The sequence below is a fragment of the Apostichopus japonicus genome, chromosome 16 (assembly GCF_037975245.1).
Source record: "Apostichopus japonicus isolate 1M-3 chromosome 16, ASM3797524v1, whole genome shotgun sequence".
NCBI lineage: Eukaryota > Metazoa > Echinodermata > Holothuroidea > Aspidochirotida > Stichopodidae > Apostichopus > Apostichopus japonicus.
Genome location: NC_092576.1, coordinates 5,957,362 through 5,980,052, shown reverse-complemented (window position 1 = coordinate 5,980,052; position 22,691 = coordinate 5,957,362). Strand labels below are relative to the sequence as shown.

General features: G+C 39.4%; 1 protein-coding gene and 1 long non-coding RNA gene across 7 annotated transcripts in view; both read right to left on the bottom strand.

The window, feature by feature from the left end:
- Positions 1-1,875, bottom strand: part of LOC139983233 (uncharacterized) — a 95,154-nt gene extending 93,279 nt beyond the window's left edge. For 2 of the 5 annotated variants that reach the window (XM_071996648.1, XM_071996649.1), the window contains exon 1: positions 1,486-1,875. The gene's annotated coding sequence lies outside the window, so the exon portion shown is untranslated. Of the gene's footprint in view, positions 1-1,290; positions 1,418-1,485 lie in introns of those variants that run through there. The other 3 variants (XM_071996650.1, XM_071996647.1, XM_071996651.1) reach the window with 2 other exon arrangements.
- Positions 1,876-9,147: 7,272 nt separating this feature from the next.
- Positions 9,148-20,882, bottom strand: LOC139983243 (uncharacterized). Of its 2 annotated transcripts, XR_011798568.1 has the most exons (5): positions 20,775-20,882; positions 19,565-20,149; positions 14,395-16,838; positions 12,454-13,920; positions 9,148-11,533 (listed from the first exon to the last, which is right to left on the bottom strand). It is a non-coding gene; the product is annotated as an uncharacterized lncRNA (long non-coding RNA). The 2 variants fall into 2 exon arrangements; XR_011798567.1 differs by lacking the exon at positions 9,148-11,533 and having other exon boundaries at positions 11,552-13,920.
- Between the last annotated feature and the right edge of the window lie 1,809 nt (positions 20,883-22,691).

Here is a 22,691-nt window from a genome sequence, read left to right as displayed (position 1 = left end):
AGTACGCGCGAAAAACAGTCATCCGGTTATTTCCGTTGGTAAAAGTTGTCGCGCATGCATCTGGGGGTTGCAACGTACCGGACGTTCAACGGTGAAAACGGATTACAAACGTACGAGGGACGGACAGCAACGGACGAACAACGGATGAACAACGGAATAACAACGAACGAACTAACGAACACCAACGGATAGTAACGAATTTACAACGGACAATTAACGGATAAAGAACATACAAAACGTAGGAGTACCGGAAAAGTAACGGACATACCGGACTAGCAACGGAGAAGAAACGGTCTAAAACCTGGGCCTCCGGAGTGCCTCAAAATCAGGGGGCATCCTCATGAAGTTGATGAAAGATTTTGGTCTTCCATTCGCAACTCCTGCATTAGTTGGCCATAAAGACTAAACTGCCGTCTTCTCTGTGAACCTAGCAAGGCCCTAGACCAGCATTTAAGCCGAGCACGTCTCTTAATTCCTTCTCTTCTTGACTTATTCATTGGTCTTGATGTTGGCTTCAATGATAAGCATCTGTGTTTATAAAGCTGACAGTGTGTTCTGAAGCTTGAATCTTTCTGAAGGGTCCATGATGTAGGTGTTGACGGTAGAGGTTATAGGAGCAGAATGAGGCGTGGGACGCTTGGAGTGGACAAGGTGGAGGTACGCTGCATCTCCGTTCTATGTCCGTCTGTTATACTTTCCTGGCCTGAGTTCTTCCGTTTCTTCCGTGTAACGTCCGTTACCTATCCGTTCATTGTCAGTTCTATTCCTTTGCACTTCCGTTATTTCTACGTTAGCGTCCGTCGAATATACGGTATTGGTATTGTACTTCTACGTTTCATCCGTTCTTTGTCCGTTAATGATCCGGTGAGCAATAGCAATAACCAGAGACGAACGGAGATATACAGTATGCCAAACGCATACAGAACGAACAAAACGCATGAGAAACTGATTAAACGGAAGCTTAACGGATTAGTAACGAATAAATAACGGAGACATTTTTCGGTGGATGTCCGTTCCAAGTTTTATGCATGTTCAAAATCGACACCGGACAAACCGGACTCTCCCGGTAATGAAACGTAGACGGACGGAGAAGAACAGCATACTAAACGGACACTAACGTACATCAACGGAGTGCCATTTTTTGTCTTCGTTCCCTCTCCGTTATTGCAATCCGGTGAGATGTGACTGGGCTTTAAGCTATGAGGAATTACATATGAAATTCACGATAATACAACCATAGCTACTGTTCATATTGCCAATTTATGAGCCATATAAATGAAATAAACATACCATATCAAAGCTGCACAAGGATTACCAAATTACACGTAGCACACAACAGACCTTTACTCCAGTCGTAGATCGGTTAGACTAGCGAGTACACAAGCTTACTGTACTATGACTTCGTTACAACCTAATGCAGCATACGCCTAGGCTATGTAAAAACGAAACTTAGAGCTAGCCTACTGACACTAACCTACAACTTACCATCTATTTCCAAAAGCGACAGCGTTTAACACAAGGTTGCCAAATGTGAATCCATAGTAACTTCAATTCCGTACTTTAAAAAATCCAATTCTGTTGTAAGCTAGGCTACGTCTCTTTGTGTACTGGGTCTAGACAGTATCGCCCTCACAAACTAGAACCAGCATTACCGGATAGAAATCACGAGATAGTTATGGACTAGGTACCGTACAAAGTCTAAACAATGATACAGTACGCGTTGCACAGATCATTCGTATGGAACGCCGAAATATCACAGGATCTGAAGCTACCCAAAACAAGATGTGCTATACAACCAAGGAGATTCTGCCAGGAACCTCCTTGCTACAACCCTTAACAGATCGTGCTACTACTCCTGACTGAAGATGATTCTGTAAAAAGGTGGCTCTGCTACTATTTTCAACAGACGACGCTACTTCAACTTCAGGCGGCGATGCTACTATAACTTTGCGGCGTTACTACTACTACCCTAACCGGAAGGTGCTACTATTCCAAATTGGAGTCACTACTACCCAAAACAAGAGTTGCTAATAAGCTGTAACTACGAAATGATTCCAAAACAAGTTTCTTTGAACTATAATCATTAAACGCTTCGTTATTCCTTTTTGGGATATATGCGCTTACCGTTTAGCTGAATTAAATTTAAAATGTTGCCGCCCTAATATGTCACTTGATGGGTAAATATCTTTGTTAAAAGTTATGTCAAGCTTTGGCAAAATTTAGAACATTGATCATTAATCTACCTTACGGTCATTGGTGTATCTATGTTATGTATTTGTGCTATGCAACAGGTAAACTGTTTACTTGAACATCTGGGTCAAGTCTGAACCCGATGTCTGTGCGACTGAACTTAAACAGCAGAGTCCATTCTTTGAGATATCGTCAATAAAGAATGCTTCTTTGTCATGGGTGCTGATATCCACTAAGTTGTCATTTGTTTTCTTTGATTACAACACGTTGCATAATGGTACATCTTGTCGCAATTGTTGCACTGGTTTACCATATGCTGGACATTTATCGTAGTTGTGGTGTCCTCCAAAGTTACCACACAGCTTTTAGGAGCCTTTGAGTAAGAGAGTTCAGAGTTTGCATTGCGCAATGGAGGTCAAGAGGTCAAATAAGAATACTCTCGTTGCGACGAGAGTTATAGCCTATGCTCGCGTACCCACGTTAACTTAACGAGCACTTACAGTAAACATTAGAAATCGCATAATTTACGTCTAAATTTACACTGTTTTTTTCGCTTTGGGATGGATATTCCTACAAGTTTGGAAGAGTTTAAACTTTGGAAAGTTGACAGACTGAAGGAATTTTTAAAGAAACGAAAGTTGAAGATGAATGGCCGGAAAGAAGAGTTGGTTGCTTTAGCGTATGCTGCCGTTCAGATGAACATTGCTGAAGTTAATAAAGCAGATGCGCGAAATGAAAAGGCAGATGACTACGCATCGGTACTTCAGGTTGAAGGAAAGACCATGCCCGATCCTCTTTCGGATTTACCACTTGCATGGGAAGGCGAAATTGAAATGAAAAAATTGCCGCCTTGCATGTACATTGATATTGCGCATTATTTTACCAGTATTGATAAAATTGAACTGAAGCAAAGACTGATGACGGACTATAAAGATGGTAAAGTCTTCAGCTATTTAGAGTCTGGGTGGCTCAGGGAAATATTTTACAATGCCATTTCTGCCGAGTCAAGGTTGTGCTTTCTAAAGGCAGAGTGTACACCATCGCAGCGTATTAATAATATTCCTTGGAATAACCCCTGGAAATCCCCCACCCACTATTATTTTTTATAATGTTCTTCTCCAAATAAAATAAATATTTTTATTTATTCTTTTCGAACAAATTGAACCCACCCTATAAGAGGACAAACAAAAACGAATGACAGCGAATGACCGAATGACAATTGACTTTGTACAGGGTTAATTATCATTCGCAAATGACAGCGAATGACAACGAATAACAACGAAGGACGGTGGTGAGTGGATATAAGAGGGATAAGAGAGAAGAGGTCCCACCTTTATGATCAGTCTGGGAAAAGAACCTCCGCCAGGGAGGCGACCGTCCCCTTGCCCTGGGGGGGGGGGTAATAAAAACAATAATGTTTATACAGCAACAATTTTTTTTTTCAATTCCCCTAAGTTCACGGGGTAAAATCCCACAGGACAAGTCAAACATCTTGCTCAAGAATTTACCGAAAACACCGGTCACAGTCGCAAAATGTCAACTCAAATTTTTGCGATTTAAACCCCAATTTTCCGATTTTTTTGCGTGGCTTTAATATACCCGCAAAGTCTGAACTGTGATATCCAGTTGAAGCAAATGTCTGTGCTGTCATTTACTTTCATTCGTTTTAGTCAACGCAATTTTTTAGTGTGTACAACATATTGTCATTCGTTATGTGTAACGCAATTGTCATTCGTTTCAGTAACATCCCCCTATAAGTAGTAGGAATATGCCAAGAATAAGACTAAGCTTATTTTAAATCACGCATAAAAATGAAGAGAACTAATATTTCTTAACATGAAAAACCATGTAGTTGCAACTACAATATACCAATGCCTCTACTATGCAGTGTTCGTTGATGGACGTAAAAGCAACGAGTATGAGGATAGGTTATGTAGGCCTATTTAGATCTACAGTTCTGTCAGTGTCACTGTTAGTATTTTAGACTCGAGTTGCTTACGAAACGATATTCTCTAAAAAACAGTTCAGGCTCATAATGACAAACAAAAGGGCAAAATAGTTTGTTCCATGCTATATTTTAAATTCATTTCCGAAAATTATCAGTTAGAACTTCCGCGAAGCATTAAGACACCCGCAACCACGTAAGGTCGCGTAACCCATACGAAGGATACAGTCACATATACTCCTTTTTCCCGTTCGTAGGCCTATATCAGACTAACTATTTCACGTGCGATACGGACCTGTGTTCCATTATATTCAATATTATTATGAAGTAGTTTCAGTCAATTTATACACGTTTTTAAGTCGTAAACACACCGAAATATGCACTAGAAATAAATTCCGAATGTCGCAGTAACCCATTCTTAGTGCGATTATCGTTATGAAAAGCTGTCATTGTTTACGTTTTCCGAGGATTCAATTCTCAGTTGACCTGACCCCAAGTGAGAATCGGGCATGCGCACTCGTAACTCTGAACTCGCTTGTTTGAGCTTGTGTGCCATTTATTAGCTCAGGATGTTTTGTTTACTAGGACCAGCTATATTGAAATGAGCCGCCCATGTGTTTTGGTGCTTAGCGCCCCATTTTTGTTTCCTTTACTAAAGAATATTGAAGTTCATATGGAACAAGCCACCATCATAGACGTAGGCATATAAAAGTATTGCAGCAATTTGAGCAGTCTGTTGCAGTACATTGTTGTTTACTTACAAGTAGTCTGTTTTTTCTTCGATTATATTATATTGTTTTAATTTTTAAAGGAATCTCCATTTTTTGTAACTCCCAGATGCCTTCGGTAATGTATGATGACTCACACGTTCATACTTTAAGTTTGTCATGAAATACAATTTATCCCTTCATAACCTCAACAAGGATACATATTTTTACCACAAACATTTATTCACTACGTCATTTGCAACAAGGCCTCTGTCGTGTTGCATTTCAATCTTCTTAAATAGCGGTTATAGGAATATATGTGCAAACAGCAAGAGCAGACTTTCATCTCAGTCACAACAACATTGTTATCACCGTTACTTGAGTTGAAGTTTACTTTCCTATCTATCAATAGGATATAGCATATGCGCAGGTACTATTGTTGCTATAATACAATACGATGATGTAACGACACGTCAAAGCTCCTTGTTTGTCGTTAGCGTTAACAAGTATTTTCTCCAATCAAATGTTTTAACTTGGGTTGATTCTTTACATTATATTAGACGCTTTACGGGAATTGTTTGTTAGATAAAATCTTATAAGGGGTGTCACTTGCTTGAGTTATGAACAACGTTAAGGGGGAACTCTCTCATGTTGCCCGATTTTGGAGGTCACTGAGTAGGACGTCTAGGTCACGTTTTCCAGGGACCAAAAATGTTAGGTCTGGGTAAATCTTAACCAGCACGCATGTCGTATTTTATCGTGTTTTATAGGTTGGTGGTTGTAGACTGGGCGTGGTTTATGTTTCTAATAGAGTTAAGTGTAGGTTCACACATTGTAGGCATAGGAAGTTGTTTCTGTTTAAAAGCAACTGCTGGCTCGTACCAGAGGGTTGGTTCCCTGCCCGGACTAGGACGGGGAGAAAGATCCTGACCATGAGTTAGGAGACGAACGAGTCATCTATTGGCGCAAACAGCGGTGGACCATCGCAGGAGGTCGGATCGGACGACGAGTAAAATAACCTAGAAGACCAGGTTCTACATTCCTTCGGTTCAACTCCGCCGCCGTTCACCATCCCGCCAACTTCGCCGCCGTTCACCATCCCGCCATCTGCGCCGCCGTTCACCATTCCGCCAACTGCGCCGCCGTTCACCATCCCGCCATCTGCGCCGCCATTCACCATCCCGCCATCTGCGCCGCCGTTCACCATTCAGTCAACTGCGCCGCCGTTCACCATTCCGCCAACTGCGCCGCCGTTCCCCATAGCCCAATCTTCAGCGCCGACGTCTATCGTTCTGCCCTCCGCGCCGAGACAAGCAATTAGTAATGTACTGTGTTGTATTTAACTTCATCGACTTCTGAGCACGTGTTTAAACCTGGTTTCATATTTAATAATTGCCTCTGTAATGCACGACCACTGTGCACCATCTTGACATGTATATAGATCGTAAATAAACGGGTAAACTTTAATATCTCATGTCGACAGCCTCATTCCTGTGTTCCCGCATTCCCACTCTTCCTTGCGCACACCACCGAGGACGGCGCGTTACATTGGTGGCAGCGGTGGGATTCCAGTGTGTTCGTTTTGGTTAGAGCGAAGTAAGATGTCGGACACCAACCCGTTTGCAGATGATTTGACGAATGAGCAGCGTGCATGGTCGCTCCCCGATATTCACCGATCTGAGGTGGCTGAGTTCGACCCGTTACTGGGAGAGGGACCAGTGACTCATGCAGAAGAGGGAAGCCGTGACCGAACTAGATATAGACGGCACGACGAGATGACGAGTCGAAATTTACTGACTGAAGAGCCCACCACCGCACAAGTGAGAAGAGAGGCGCAAGACACGATACAGCAATCCGTCGGACAACCCTCCACGCGTCAACCAGATAGGTCCAGTATCCAAGCTCCAGAGGACTTAACTGCCCAAGAGCGAGAGTGGAGAAGCCCCCGGACCATGTGGATGAATGATGGTAGGCCGAGGGGAGATCCCATCCATCGACCGAATTGGGGAACTCATTTGACCGCCCTTTCACAGAAGGACAAGACAAAGAGCAGAAATGACGAAAGATTGCATTGGTTAAAATCGATCAAGTGTTGGAACTGTGGAGAAACAGGCCACTTCCGAAGGAATTGCCCTATGCATAAGAAATACGAGAGCCGACCGGATGGCGTAAAGAAGACGGAAAACAAGCAGAAGTCGGATTCGTAGGGCGGAGTCCGACTTTTCCGCTAGGTGAGCCCGCAATACTACTTTTTAGGAGTAGAGTGCGGTCCGTTGGTACCCGTGGTTTGTACTCGAAGGGGCAGCTGGAAGGGGTCGATGTGACTTTCTTTATCGACACCGGGTCTGAGTTCACTGTTATGCAAACGAAGTTCTTTGAGCGACTGTGCGCGAAGAGGGATAAGGTCCTTGCCGACGTTGCAGAGAATTTGGCGGTAGCGGACGGTAGACCACTGCACAGTATGGGACGTGGTAGATTCCTGATTAAAGTGGGGCAACTAGAAGCGATGCATGATATTTGGGTGGCAGATATAGACGCTGATGCACTTCTTGGGTGCGACTTCAAACAGAGATTCGATTGCACGATAGCCACTGGAAAGGAGGATATGACCATTGGTGGACTACAACAGAGTACCGTTGAGGAAAAGCTTGATAGGTGCAGAGTTGTGTCAGCAAGGACGGTGGTTGTTCCTGCCTCGAGCGAAGGGATGGCGACGGCCCGAGTCCCAGGCTGGAAAATGCAAGGAGAATCTGCTATTGTGGAGTGCAGCGAGAAGTTTCTCGAGAAGCACCCCGAGATGATCGCTAGGGCCATTGTGGACCCCAATAGGGAGACCATACCTTTAAGACTAATGAATCCGACGAGCAGACCCCTACCACTTTACGAAGGCACTACTGTGGGTGAATGTCTTTCTGCAGAAGAAAAAGGCATTGAAAAAAAACAGTTGCCCGTCGTAAGACCAGGGAGAGAAGCGTTGTAGAATGCAAGGAGAAATATGCAACTCTGGACGAACATTTGCATAAGCTAGCAGAGCAGAGCTCTGCCTACCTTGGTGACGCGGAAGCGATATTGCTGATAAAACTTCTGGCCGATAATGCAGACGTCTTTGCTCGATGTAAAAGGGACCTTGGCGCACTGACTTGGTCCAACATGCAATCGACACCGGAACTTCTAGGCCAATTCGACAGGCCCCGCGTCGCCTCCCGATACACCGCAAGGAAGAGGCCGAGAAAGAGGTAGAAAGAATGCTAGACCAGGGCATCATTGAACCTTCATCAAGCCCATGGGCATCGCCAGTTGTACTGGTCCGGAAGAAGCAGATTGTTTATTCCATAGAAGAACTCAAATAGTTGATTGTTTAGCTGTACCACACATCTCGGCTCTGGAGAAAAACAGCTAAAACTAGATAGACTGTCCCTTTAAGTTACGCACCAGCCAGAAATGTAAACATCCCCGTAAAAGATTGGAAAAAGTCCGCAGCGTTGGAGGTCATCGTTGGCTGTGAAGGCTGTAGATATAGACGTAAATGTTTACAAATACTTTGTTTGTGACGAAAAACGAAAGGTTGGCCAGAAAATCTCTATTTTCAATTGATATCTGTCAGCAAGTCACCAGACCACCACCGAGGTACCACGACTAGCGCTAGCAAAGACTGAACTAAATCTGGAACAAAGACTTCTTATGTCAAGCCCAGATGGAGTTTGGACTACCGGAATCCCCCCTCTTCGTTAGCTACCTGCCTTGAATAAATAACTGTTTTGGGGATCTACAGTTAGTGAATTATCTTGTTCCGCGATGATTTAGGAGTAGTTGAAGGCCGTTTTGAAAATTCACTTGGTTTCATTTTCCAATGCAATGTGAATGCGACATATTTCCTCAAGTTCGAACATTATTTCCGTGATTCGTTAGTCATGGTTGTACACAAATATAAGGAAAATTGATATGCATAATATTTGCACCAAGCTCTTAACACAATCATACCATGTAATGGCTTGCTAGACTGACAAAAGTTAATAAATAAGCATATCATACTGCTGACAATCAAAATGAAATTAGGATACTTAGTTCCTGAGAGATAAATCCTTGATTGGATTAATAGTCGAGATGTCATGTCGAGATGTCATATCAGTACTGCGCTAACAGTCGTTTAATTTCATTGCATGAATTTTTAAATAACGAACGCTACTTACCTGCAGCAAGGCATGCTGTGTCTTGGCCAGCTATTGTCAGATCAAGTAATCACAATTGAACGATGCCTATTAATGAGAATCAGCCAAAGTTGAATTCTAATACAATATACGGTAGTACTCTATCTAGAACTAGGCCATGGGCCGTGGCTCTGAATTCCTTCCAGAAAATGATTCTTGTTACGTCCGGAGTGGTATTACATGAAATATAGTCTGAGTTATAGATAATATGTCCTTAATAAAGAATCAAGTTGTTCTTTTGCTCAAAAGTGGCACATTAATATGTAATTCACAGATAAAATGTCAAATTTTCCAACATAAAGAAAAACATAAGAAAAACAGCGCCCTCACTTGATCAAAAATACTTAGTCTGTCTCCAGATAGAAACAGTTTACCCCCCAAAAATTCACATTTTGATGTGGAAACCTTTATAATTGTAAAGATTATGTATGGCACAACATTTCTAAAAGTTTGTATAGGCATATATGGCTATTGGAATAATTTTTTTCAACTGTACTTGGTGTTTATTTGTGGTAGGGATAGGCCAGTTTGTTCATTGTTAAATTGTTGAAATACACTATTTCTAGGCAATTAATGATCCAGTAATAACAAATGAGACCAAGGAGTAGGCCAGCATGTATACATAACATGATTGAGGAGGGGGTCATTCTTGGTGAATAAATAAGCACACTATTTCATATTCATTATAATCAAACTGGACATTCCGATAGACTTTTTTAACAAACAAAGTATGTCTAAACAGCCCTAAAAAAGTGACAAACTCAGATATGTTCTTCTTTTATTTATCAACTGCAAATCTTTTCAACATGTTTAGAACACCAAAGTTCACAACAGACTTCTACATGTACAATGTTTTGTTACAAGCAGCGCTTCACCTAACTACCTTAACAAAAAAACTTTAAATCTCATTTGTAATATGCATTAAAACTGTTTGTTGATCATAACATTGCACATGAAACTTCTGTAGATAGTATCAGTAAGTTTTACTCTTATGAATACCCATGGTGAATGGGTGGCACTTACTCGTCAACAACAAGTTAAACGACTGTACACACAGGACCCATCCACAAAATCGAGCCTCGTTTTGTTTGTTTTGTTTTTTTTTGGCGGGTGGAGGGGGGGGGGGTGTTTGAGTGATCGCATAATCAATATTCAATAGGGTGTGGTGCACTGACTATGTCTTTGATTATTGTATGTTAAATTCCATTATGAAATGGTGTTCTGGAGACTGGTGTTAGCCACGATTAAACTAACATGAAATAAAACAACAATTTGTGTGGAAATTTGCATCAAATTGAATAAACAATAACGTGAGATATTACTTCATCGGACCATTTCGAATCACATTATAGTCCTACACCTTTTCCAACTGATACTGAAAGTTACAACAGAGTACAATTTGATTTTTTTTTTTTCAAACTAAATGCATAGCCCCAACTCTTGACACTACTGAATTTGTTTTCTTCATGTTTGTCCTACAGATCCCTCTATTTCCTTACACATTATTTGAACATGTAACTAATGATGCACTATATTTAGTTCACATATTCCTGCATGTATTTACACATCTAACAATCACAATTTTTGAGTTCACATTTTAAAAATGCTAGATTTTGAAATATTACTCCAAAGTCCAATTGATGTCTGATGTCATGCTGTGTCCACATGTACCTCTTGGACAGCAATTCTAAGCTGTCTAGCTGTAAAGTACATGTCACTCGATGAAATGCCTTGACTTCTACACAAACCTTTTTGTTCATGCTGCAAATCAGATTCACTACCACTTGAAGTGTCTAACTCGTTACTTGACTTTGTATCATCTTGTAGATTAACCAGGTTTACTGCTAGATCCTGAGCTTCTACAGTTCTGGAAATTACAACTTCACTTTCATAGCGTCGCGTTGGTCGCAAAAAATGAAGTTGTGGATAGGAGCCGTGGAGACGCTTTTTTAAGTTGTAGGATCTGTAACTTGGGGCCCCAATCCCTTGAACTTCTTATACCATATTGATGAACTGGGCTGTGAGTTTTGTCATCCTGATCGCACCCTGTTGTTTAAGAATCTGTTCATCAATGACATTGTGGCAAAACTTTGCATAAGACTCTGCATATAGAATATCTGTTGTTTCTTTTGGCCACTTCCGAGTGAGAAATCTGGTTGCATTACGAAAACAACTCGGATGGTATCTTGCCTCGGAATCAACAAGGTCTCTGCCACGCATTTGCAAAAGAAGGGATTCGTTACATGTCAGCTCAGCAGCCTTTCTGAGTTTCCCAGCATCTATTGTCCCGTAACGAGTCAGGGGCTCTCTTCGTCTCTTACAGGTCACCTTGTCCCTTATCCAGTGATCAGTGTGACAAATGATGCACGACACTGGAAGTATGTGTGGTCTGCCTGAAGAAGATGGTCCAGCTACGTTTGATCTTAGTGTTCGCTTCTTACAGTCAGGCTCAACATCGTCGTTGCCATCATCAGTGGAATCATCTGTAACATTCAAACAAGAGAAAGATACATATTAAATACAACTTTAAAAAAGTTTAAAAAATTTGCTCTGAATTCATTAACCTACACCATTTTACAACTTGAATTGACAAACCTAGCTCAGTTTATCTAAACTTGTTATAATGAATAACTTTTCTTTACAAATGAAAATTTGGGCATAGATTTGGGGCCCTTGTCTTATTTTATCAAATCATTGATATCAACCTCCACCCATATAAAAAATCAACCAAGTATTTGTACAAATGTAAAATTGGGCGTGGGTTTGGGGCCCTTGTCTCATTTTATCAAATCATTGAGCAATTATGAAATATCGACCTCCACCCATATAAAAAAATCAACCAAGTATTTGTACAAATGAAAAATTGGGCGTGGGTTTGGGGCCCTCGTCTTATTTTATAAACCTCACAGAGCAATAATGAAATATTGATCTCCAGTCCACCCATATAAAAAAAAAATCAACTAAGCGCAAATGGAAAATTGGGCGTGGGTTTGGGGCCCTCGTCTCATTTTATAAAATCATAGAGCAACTACTGAAGAAAGTCTAAAAGTTAAATATCAAACTCCCCCCCCCCCCCATGACAGGTACTTCTATTTGTTGAACACATGCCAAATTTAACTTAACACACACTAAATAGAGATTTTAATTGTAAATGTAAATGTATCCCTGTTGTTTGTACATATCTAACCCTAACCCAAATAAATTCACGATTACATCAGGTTGATGCATTTTGCACAACAAAATGACAGCAGGACTAGGTTACAATACAATAACAAACCGTCAAGAACGAATGTAAAAACTTAAATAAAAGCACAACCACATTCCACAAAATGTCAGATTGACATTTCTAATTTCAGTTGGAAAATGGGTTCATACTCATAATATTATTTAAATGTTTGCTTACCATCTTTGGGCGGATTTTTAGCAAGCCTTTCTTCAGTCTTGTTGAGTTTATTCATCTGTGAATCTCTGGTATTGTAGCAATCACGATGATAGCCAATGCACGACTCACCATGCTCATGATCTTGAAAATCAGCTAAAGATTTTGAGCTCTCTATACAGTATTTTGAAGTGACATATCTAGCTAATGCACCATAAATACCTGGTAAAACAATCCACCTTAAAACACAAACCTTGAATTTGGCAAAAGAGCTGTCAGAAAAGGATGAAATATTCGTTTTTGTCTTTGCACACACATGCATACAACATTTGAGTGTGGGAGCAGCCATGTTTGTGCAGTTAGTGTAACCATGGTGTAACCAGACCACAGATCAACAGCTGTGATTGGTCAATTAAGGTTTGACCTGGAAATACTGACCAATTAGATAAGCTCTTTTAAGAGCAATGGATAATTTCTTTTGTTAGTTTTTCTTAAATTCTGACTGTTTGTGCCAGTAGAACCAAAAAGAACAAGTCAATCTTGATTCAGTACATATTTATACTAACTATTTCAGAGAAATTAACTTTCCCCACTGACCATGTGAACAAAAGTGCTTCTCAATTTGCCATGGCCCATGGCCTAAACGCAAAAGAACGAGGAAACTAATTTATGAAGAGCTGAACTTTATCACTAGACTAGATAGAAAATGAAATTGAAATATAAACAGTGACTAAGATTAACGATAAATAGATGTACAATAATTTAAAGTATTATATTAGTGAGTATTTATAAATATTTTATATATCTATATATGACTTTTGTTGAAGTGTTCAGTAATTATCCATTGTCCCACAAGTGTCATGTTCTTATAGCATATAAACAGTTCTGTTTTTGTTTCTATTCATCTTCCTTCCTTGGTTTTCAGTTAGCTCTTTCATTTCTATGGGGGTCATTTCTCTGTTTTTTATGTTCTGTAGTTACGCTTTCTTTTCCTCAATTCCAAAAACAAAACACTGTCAGCTAACAAATATCTAAGCTGATTTATATTGAAACGAACATGTTTACACAGCTTAGACACATGCATGACAAGGAATGAAAGTTTTATGTTTATCTTATTGCAAACTGTATTGTCTGAAGATGGTTTCAACATATCAGCTATGTCATGACACATTGCAATTGGGAAATAGTATCAAATTGCTACAACAAAAGTTTATATTCTTATTTTTGCATATGTAATTGATTATCTTGGTTATGATGAAATCTTTTTGTAATATCTGATTCTCTCTGTATATCTGCTTGTTGTAGTTTTCATTGGGCTGTTCAATCTCCTGATACTCGGGAATGTCGTTAGGTGCTGTCACATGATCTCTAAAATAACCATGTGTTACGTCTTTGTGATATTCAGTTGTCATCATTTCAGCTGATGGACTCAATGATTGCGGTTCATGGTTGATCGTGGAAACGTCTGTACTCGAGCATCGTGAAGTATTTCTGCGAAGTAATAATAATATCATTATTAATATCACGTCTGAAAAAGCTAGAAAAGATTATTTTACAGGCCACCTCGGTAATGGTGCAACGCCGTTCTTCGTTCTGTGTGAGATAGTTTAGTTTAGTAGAAAAAAAGGATCAGGAGGGACACTGAAGTCTTCATATAAAATAAAACAAACACTCAGACCCGATTACAATGCTTCAAGTGCTTGTCCAAATCATTCTTAATCCCATTCACACCACTCATTCACAACCCTAATAGAAAAAAGTTAGTGACAAAAATTTGTGACATAAAATTTTGACGTGAGTTCCAGTTGGTGGTAGATGTAATGTAGATTGTGAGTCTGTGGTGCTTATCCCCTCCTTGTTTGGTTTGTATAGTACATTGTGTACATTGAATGCCTCTACATCTTCACCATTCACAACCCACGTTAGGCTAGAAGGAGGTCTTGAACTTATAGCAATACATCTAACCTTTAGAGCGTTGCTTCGATCCTGTACTCATGCTGCATTTACACTAGACCACGATTCCCACGATCGCCACGATTTTTCAAAAAGCGTGGAGCTCCACGATATATTAATGTTTTTTTTCTTTTTTCCACGCTTTCAGACCCTTTCAAACGTTTTGTTACGACTTATAACGCTTTGCTAGGAAACCAGTGCCTTCCGGTCAAGGCCTGCGACGATTTTCATTACGTTCCCTCAAGTTATCTTACGATCACCACGATAAGCTCTCGCGTTCTGCCATGTTCTGCTATGTTCTGTTGAGGTCCCTCAGGTTCATCAAGTTCTGTAAAGATCTCCTAAGATTTATGTACACGATTTGACTAAAATTACCACGCTTGAATCCCGATTGGGGTATAAAGAGGAGGCCGGGGCCACTCTCTCATTCGTTCCAGAGAAACAATGAGGAAGCATGCTTCCAAGAGATGAAGAAGATATTGAATTGGCAATTCTGGTTTATGCTTATATTGTCGCTAAAAAAAGAAGGCAGCGGCAAGAAGAAGAGGCAGAACGGAGCAGGGTGGAAAAGAGTGGAAGGCTGAGGAGGCCAAGGAGAAGACCTAGAAGGTGTTGGGTGAGACGGTGGTTAAGTCAGGCGCGGCGGAACGGAAAAATTATTGGGGGGGCTAATGTGTGGAGACTATCTAAGCGGAGCGCCACCAGCGGCTGGCGCGGAGCGTACAAGAAAATTTTGGGTTTTTTCAAACCCCCAGATGGCCGGAAACGGCACTTCCCGAGTGCTCTATGCTGCGAATACCTAGCCCTAAAATATGGGTCTCAAGCCTGAAATTTCTCAGAGTGCACGTAAAAGTCTGTAAAAACATTGTAATTTGTATATTCGATGGTGTTTTAAGAGAGTAGCTATTACTCGTAGTGTACTCGCAAAGACGTTTTTGAGTGTAGTAAGGGCAGTGGCGGAGCTAGGGGTATTGGTCGGGGGGGGCAAGAATGGTCTGTAGGGGCGCTTTGGACACTATCTAAGCGGAGCGTCACCACAGGTTGGCACGGAGCGTACAGAAATTTTTTGAGTAAAGATACTCCCTAGATTGCAGGAAATGACCCTTTCCGGGCCATGCTAATTTGCAGATAAACGGAGAATAAATAGGTGTCGTCGCCATTTTGTCGGAAAATTACACCAACAGAATATGACAAATGTCAATAGGTATATGAGTGCGCAATAAAATGGTCAAAAATCGCGAATAAGTAAAAAGTAGTGAAAAGCTGAAAAGGGCGCCTGCAGTCCATTTGAGTCCGTCAGGGGGGGGGGGCATCCGCCCCTGACTGTATATATGGACGCTCCGCCACTAAGGAAGGGGATGTTGGAGAACTGGCTGAAATGAGGCAAGTCATTGGCCTAAGACGAAGTTGTGTTACGCTTACCGGTACTCACCCTCACTGCTTCCACTTTTCACGGGGCGTGAAGACGCGGTTGGGGTGACAATGTGGTCTATAGCCAGGGGACGGGCCGAGGGTCCCCCAGCAATTACTAAAATGATTACACCTATATATTATACGTGTGCATCGGACAGATCGACAAGTATGCATTGAAAAATGGGCAGATGCACGTTTCGGAGCCTTGGTAAATATTCGGGGGGCTTATCATGCATTTGCCCCCTCAACTTTTTCACTGGGGGCTGAGCCCCCCAAGCCCCCCCCCCCCGGTTCCGCCGCCACTGGGTTAAGTGCAGAAAGAAGGAACCAGTTGGGGCACCATTCTCAACTTCTTAACACAACCTGGGTCCTAAAACACAAGACAAATAAAAGAAACTAGGCTATAGCTGGTCTCAAAGGTCAGATGTTTTCGTGTGAAGCGCTCAAATGGCAATGAATCTTGGAGAGCGTGGGGGCCCTTTCATATGCAAAATCGGAATCGTGCGGGGACCTAACCTAACGTGTCAGATCGTGGGAGCCAAACGCGGCGACCGCAGCAGATCGTAACAGAGCGTGAATAAATTACTCACGCTTCTCAAAGCATCTTGACGAATCGTAGTAGAGCGTGTTTCTCACGAAGTGGATCGTAGTGAAACTTGAGGAAATCGTGTTTCAAAATCCAGCAAGATCCCCTGCGATAGTGCACCAAGGTCTGTTTCGCTCTGTTATGCTCAGTTCAGCTGTACTACGATTCCCACGTTCTTTCACCCGCTTTCACGGTTTGGTCTCAGATCGGGACAATCGTGGGAAACTTTTTGATTGTCAAAAATGTTGTCACGTTCATGACGATCTGAACGATTCAACGAAGTTCCCTCAAGACCACCACGATTCTGTCACACGACCTCCCACGCTCCTCACGATTCTCTCAAATTGTGGGAATCGTGGAGAACGTGGCCTAGTGTAAATGCTGCATAAGTAATCATATAAACGTGTCGGTTTGCCGTCCGTGCGTTGATCAAATGACAATATAAGCTCTGGAATCACTGGAGAAAGATAATAATGTAAGATATTTTAAGACTGCAATAATATTTGTTTCAACTATTATAAATAGTCGGACATCATGTTAAATACATCTGTTCAGGAACTTTCATTTGCCCTGCCCTCAAAAGATTATATTAACACTAAGTTACTTAGCCCTTCGCGAGGGAGGGGAGGGGTAGCGAGAACTTTGAAAGAGATATGTTAGTGATCTATAAATTAAATAGGAACATTTACGCGCACTCAATCAATAAATCAGGTAATAAGTACTTACTTATGACAAAATATGAACACAACATACAACACACAGTAATGAATAATTACACAATTACAGGTCCCCGGTTCGATTCGCTCCAAGATTAATGTATGACGTCTAGTTACAGAGTTGTTGACTCTCGACATTCATAATCATGGACGTTAAACATGAATTTAAGAGACTGACTTTGGTCAGCTTGTGGCTTTAATAGGCCAATAAGGCTTCTTCGCGAGTTCCTGCTTGCATGAGGATCTAAAATACATACATACATACATACATACATACAAGATAATTCTAACATGAAAGCAAGACTGAAGTGTGGTCTATTATTTGTATTTCTTGTTTATACAGCTCTATAATTCTCAATAAATTGTAAGATAACCACAAATACTGTGATAAGTGGCCGCAATTTTATTGATACATTTGCTCTCCAATTGCAGCTTCGTTCTAATGTCATGTAATTGTAGGGTACATGCTTTAAAATCGTCACGCCATGAGTTACATTATTTGGATCTATTTGAAATAGATCTCTTAAGAAATCTTACTTCACACCATGGTTTATGTTTATTTTGAATTATTGCAACACAGATAATATAGCCTAATACTACAAAAACAATTATATATATATATATATATATATATATATATATGTATATATATACATATATATATATATATATATATATATATATATATATATATATATATATATAAATATATATATAAATATATATATAAATATATATATATATATATATATATATATATATATATATATATATATATATATATATATATATATATATATATATATATAGAGTTGGTTGGTAGGCGTCTATCTTGGCGCAGAGTGCTCTATGTCCGGTGGACAGAGCGGAATATATGTTCGTCAGACAACAAGTTGTCTGACGATCGCTCTAACGCGTGAAACCCCGAGTTACAACTACTAGTGTTCCCCTAGTCTCAACTAGTATCAATATATATATATATATATATATATATATATATATATATAGTAGAAAAATAGTAAAGTTTGCTAGTGCTAATGATAAAGAAAACTAACACGACGTTTCGGGTATAAACCCTTTAACAAAGTGAGCAAAAAGACTACTAAAACTGTAAACAGCGAACGAAGAAAGATAAAATGGTCCAATGCACACACATGAAAGAAGCGAAAAGTAGCAGGGTAAAAGGACTTACAACAAATCGAATTTAGAGTTTAAACCATAAGGGGATAAAGTGCCAAGTCGGAAAATTAGTCTATTTTCGGATTTAAGACGATCGATATCAGTGCCTCTGGAAGACAGAGCACACGTAACAGAAAAGTCATTGATCTTACAGGGGGAGGGGGAATTGAAGTGAGAGGCGACAGGGTAACCAGGAAACTTGGATTTGATGGAGCGTAAGTGTTCGGTAATACGATCTGCCAGTCTACGCTTGGTTTCACCTATGTAAAGTAAATTACAACGTTTACATATGATAACATAAATTACATTAGTGGAAATACAAGAAAAGTGATGTTTAATTATAAAAGAGTTTTTACGATCTGCCAGTCTTCAAGCGACTGACTTTTCAGTTACGTGTGCTCTGTCCCCCAGAGGCACTGATATCGATCGCCTTAAATCCGAAAATAGACTAATTTTCCGACTTGGCACCTTATCCCCTTATGGTTTAAACTCTAAATTCGATTTGTTGTAAGTCCTTTTACCCTGCTACTTTTCGCTTCTTTCATGTGTGTGCATTAGACCATTTTATCTTTCTGCGTTCGCTGTTTACAGTTTTAGTAGTCTTTTTGCTCACTTTGTTAAAGGATTTATACCCGAAACGTCGTGTTTCTTTTCTTTATCATTAGCACTAGCAAACTTTACTATTTTTCTACTAGAATTCTCAGTGCTACGCAGAACATTGCCTATATATATATATATATATATATATATATATATATATATATATATATATATATATATATATATATATATATATATATATATATATATATATATATATATATATATATATATATATATATATATATATATATATATATATATATATATATATATATATTTGTAATTGTTCAAAGTATCTCCCGAGATCCCGCTTTAGGAATCACAAATGATTTCGAGTTGGTCAGCATCATGTTTGATCTCTAGGGTAAGGCAAAATATGTCACCAAAAACAGAACTAGTATTGTTCGATACATGTGACAAACGCCTACAGTGGAATTACGACCTTCCTTACCGGTTTCGAACCTCTGGACATACAATCAGCGTCCATAGCCTAGTGGTTAGGGTGTCCGCGTACAGAGTGGAAGGCCCGTGGTTCGAATCCCGGTGGAGGCTGAAAGTTTTTTCACTCTTCTTGATTTTCCAACTCATTACTCATTTTCATATATATATATATATATATATATATATATATATATATATATATATATTTAAAACATGGCAGTACAAATATTGTTACATTACTTACCTACTGTTGTCACTTGGTAGCTCACAACATGGATATTGTTACGATAGCATTTATACAATCCTTGGTGATTGAATGTAACGTCTGATATTGATAATGAGTAGTCATTCGATAAGCTGACACCCGCTAAAGAATCAAAACTTATTTCATTTGCAAAGATGACTCGATCGTCAATAAACCATTTGTTTCCTCTTGTCGCAGATCCATTACATTTCAAGATCACCGAATCTCTTTCAACAAGTCTGACAACTATTGGGTCTTTAGATCCACGTGAACCAGAAACGAAGAAAATCAATAAGAATGTGAACCAAATACTCTCCATATTGAATCACAAGCAGCTTCTGTTCTCTCTTTCAGTAAACCATCAACGATCGTTAGTGCTTTGCTAATCCTTTAGGATCGACAAAATAAGATGATGCTAAACTTTAAGATCCTTCACAGATCTAATAAATTAAGGATTATAAATTCTAATATTGCAGGCGCTCTGTGATGGCTTTGGGATATTCAGTTGTTTGAGCCGATGGACCCGGTGATTGCATTCCATTGATGATCGTGGAAATGTCTGTGCTCGAGCATCGTGAATTATTCCTGCCAATTAACAAAAATAGAATGATTCGTTTCACGTCTGAAAAGGCAAGTGAACGTGATTTCAGAGGTAACCTGGTCATGGTGCCAACGTCGTTCTTTGTTCTGCAATACACTATAATACACACCATATATACTCTATGGTTACTTAGTTATAACAACAAATCACTATAACACACAGTTAGTTATAATTACAATCCATAAGAACATACATCATATACACTTGAAGGCTAATTAGGTATAACTGAAACGCACTTAAACATACATCATATACACTTGATAGTTACTTAGTTATAACTACAATACAATTGAGCACACATCATATACACTTGAAGATTAAGGTAGTTATAGCTGCAATACACTATACCGCATACTATATACACTAGATGGTTACTTAGTTATAACTACAATAAACTATGACACACACCATATACACTAAGTAGTTCATAAGATATAACTACAACACACTAGAGCACACATCACATACACTTCAAGGTTAATTGAGTTATAGCTACAATACACTATACCGCACATTTTCCCTAGATTAATTAGTTATATAACTAAAATACACCATGGCACACAGCATATACACTTAGAAGTTCATTAGATATAACTATAATATACTAACACACGCTGTATATACACTTGGTGTTTAATTAGTTATAACTGCAATACACTTCACACTAGGAAAATCTGGCTACGTTGTACAATGTACTTCTTCCTCAAGTCAAGTAAGCACAGCGTCTAGTGAGTTATTATCCTGCCGGGTAATTATGTGACACTCTACTGTTCTAATGCTTTCTTCCTTGTTACTTTCACTTTTGCTTAAACATGGTGAATTGAGGGAAAGTAATTTATATAAACCTGGACTTGTTATTCAGTTGCGTTTTCTGAAGAGCTAGCACGGCCGTATCAACAACAAATAAAATTGTGTGATTTGTCCTTTACATGAATCCCTTAAAAGCAGAGTAGGTCAAACAAGTTTCGATTAGTACAACAGAAAACAAACGTTGGAAACTACATTTCAAGAGTTCGTTTCCTTATAACGCACGCTGCAAAGTTTACAATACATATTAACATCCCAATCCTAAAACAGGTGGAGAAATGGAAAATGTTAGGTGCGTCGAACATCACACTTAAAATTTGTATTTTTGTATAAGTATGGGCATATTTTCATGATTCGAAATGCGCACTTCTGTTACAATCATCATGAACATTGCTTATCTAACGTTTCGAATAGATGTTTCATTAATGTCTTCCTGATATTCATGGGTGTCACTATATGTAATGTCATTTCTTAGCTAAAAAACCGTTGAGTGATATTCAGTTGTAACAATTTGTGATTCACACTACATGAAGAGAAGTTTACTTCTGTTAGGTTTATTATACAATATACCTTTTGTAAGAAAATATGTTTGCAAAGTCCACGGCGCAAATGATCAATGTCAATTAATACTGCAAAAATTAGCAGTAGACCAACAACAACAACGTTATATAGGCGTAATCCTCTAATTATAATGTTACGTGCTATAGCAATACAATACATTAATGTACTGTAGACTATAGGTAGTACGAAGAGATTTTACTTATATAAACTTTCGCACTGAACTTACCGATCATGCATTAGTTTTTTTTTATAAAAACAAAATTAAAAATAACCCTACTTGCCTAACATGGGTGGCGCAGGAATCACAAACATGAAAAAGCACTAATTCAGTACGGGGTTGCGTCACATGACTTCCGGAGACCGGGAACTCAGCTCAGAGAACAAAAAGCCAGGTGCACGATTAGAGATGTCACATTACTCTGCCTAGCAAAGAAATGGTGATGTCTCTGCAAATGAATGAAGCATTGCTTAGTTAATGTTGGACAATTTATACAACGTAATGAATGGTTTAAGAACTATGCTACTTAAATTAAGTATAATACTGTCTCGTTTTACCATGGCAACGTCAAACTGAGGCGGATTTTCACCGCTTATCGAGATTCGTTTTCTCGGGTCGTTGGTATTTGCGAGTCGGAATTGAAAAGTAGGTATAAACACAACATTGGTTAGAGACATATTTACGTACTTATAGACCTAGTGAAAGCTTTAACGCCCCCAGAATTGATATTGTTAAGTCTTTAATGTAATGTTCTCTTCAACGATATGACCTCCTCACCCCACTTCACCCAGACTTTTTTAAAAACCTGGAACCGACCATCTTTACAAAAGGAAGACAATATATTGGTATTTGTTTATCGTTTTAATTAAACGATAAATCGAAATTTTGCTTTTCTTTATAATGTTTAGTCACATACTATATATGCCAAGAGTATGTTGATTGTGGATCAGTGCGAGACTTCCTGCTGATGAATTACCAGTCGGACTACGTGGCGAACAACGCTCCCTCGTCCCAAAGGACAGAGAAGTATGCAAAAATCAAGACAAAACGATTGATCCTAGCATCTTTGGTTAGTGATACTGGATAGGAAATGGTTGAGCGATATTTTAAGAGTGAAAGTATACCCTTTATCATAACATGAAGAGAGTCAAATTTTCATT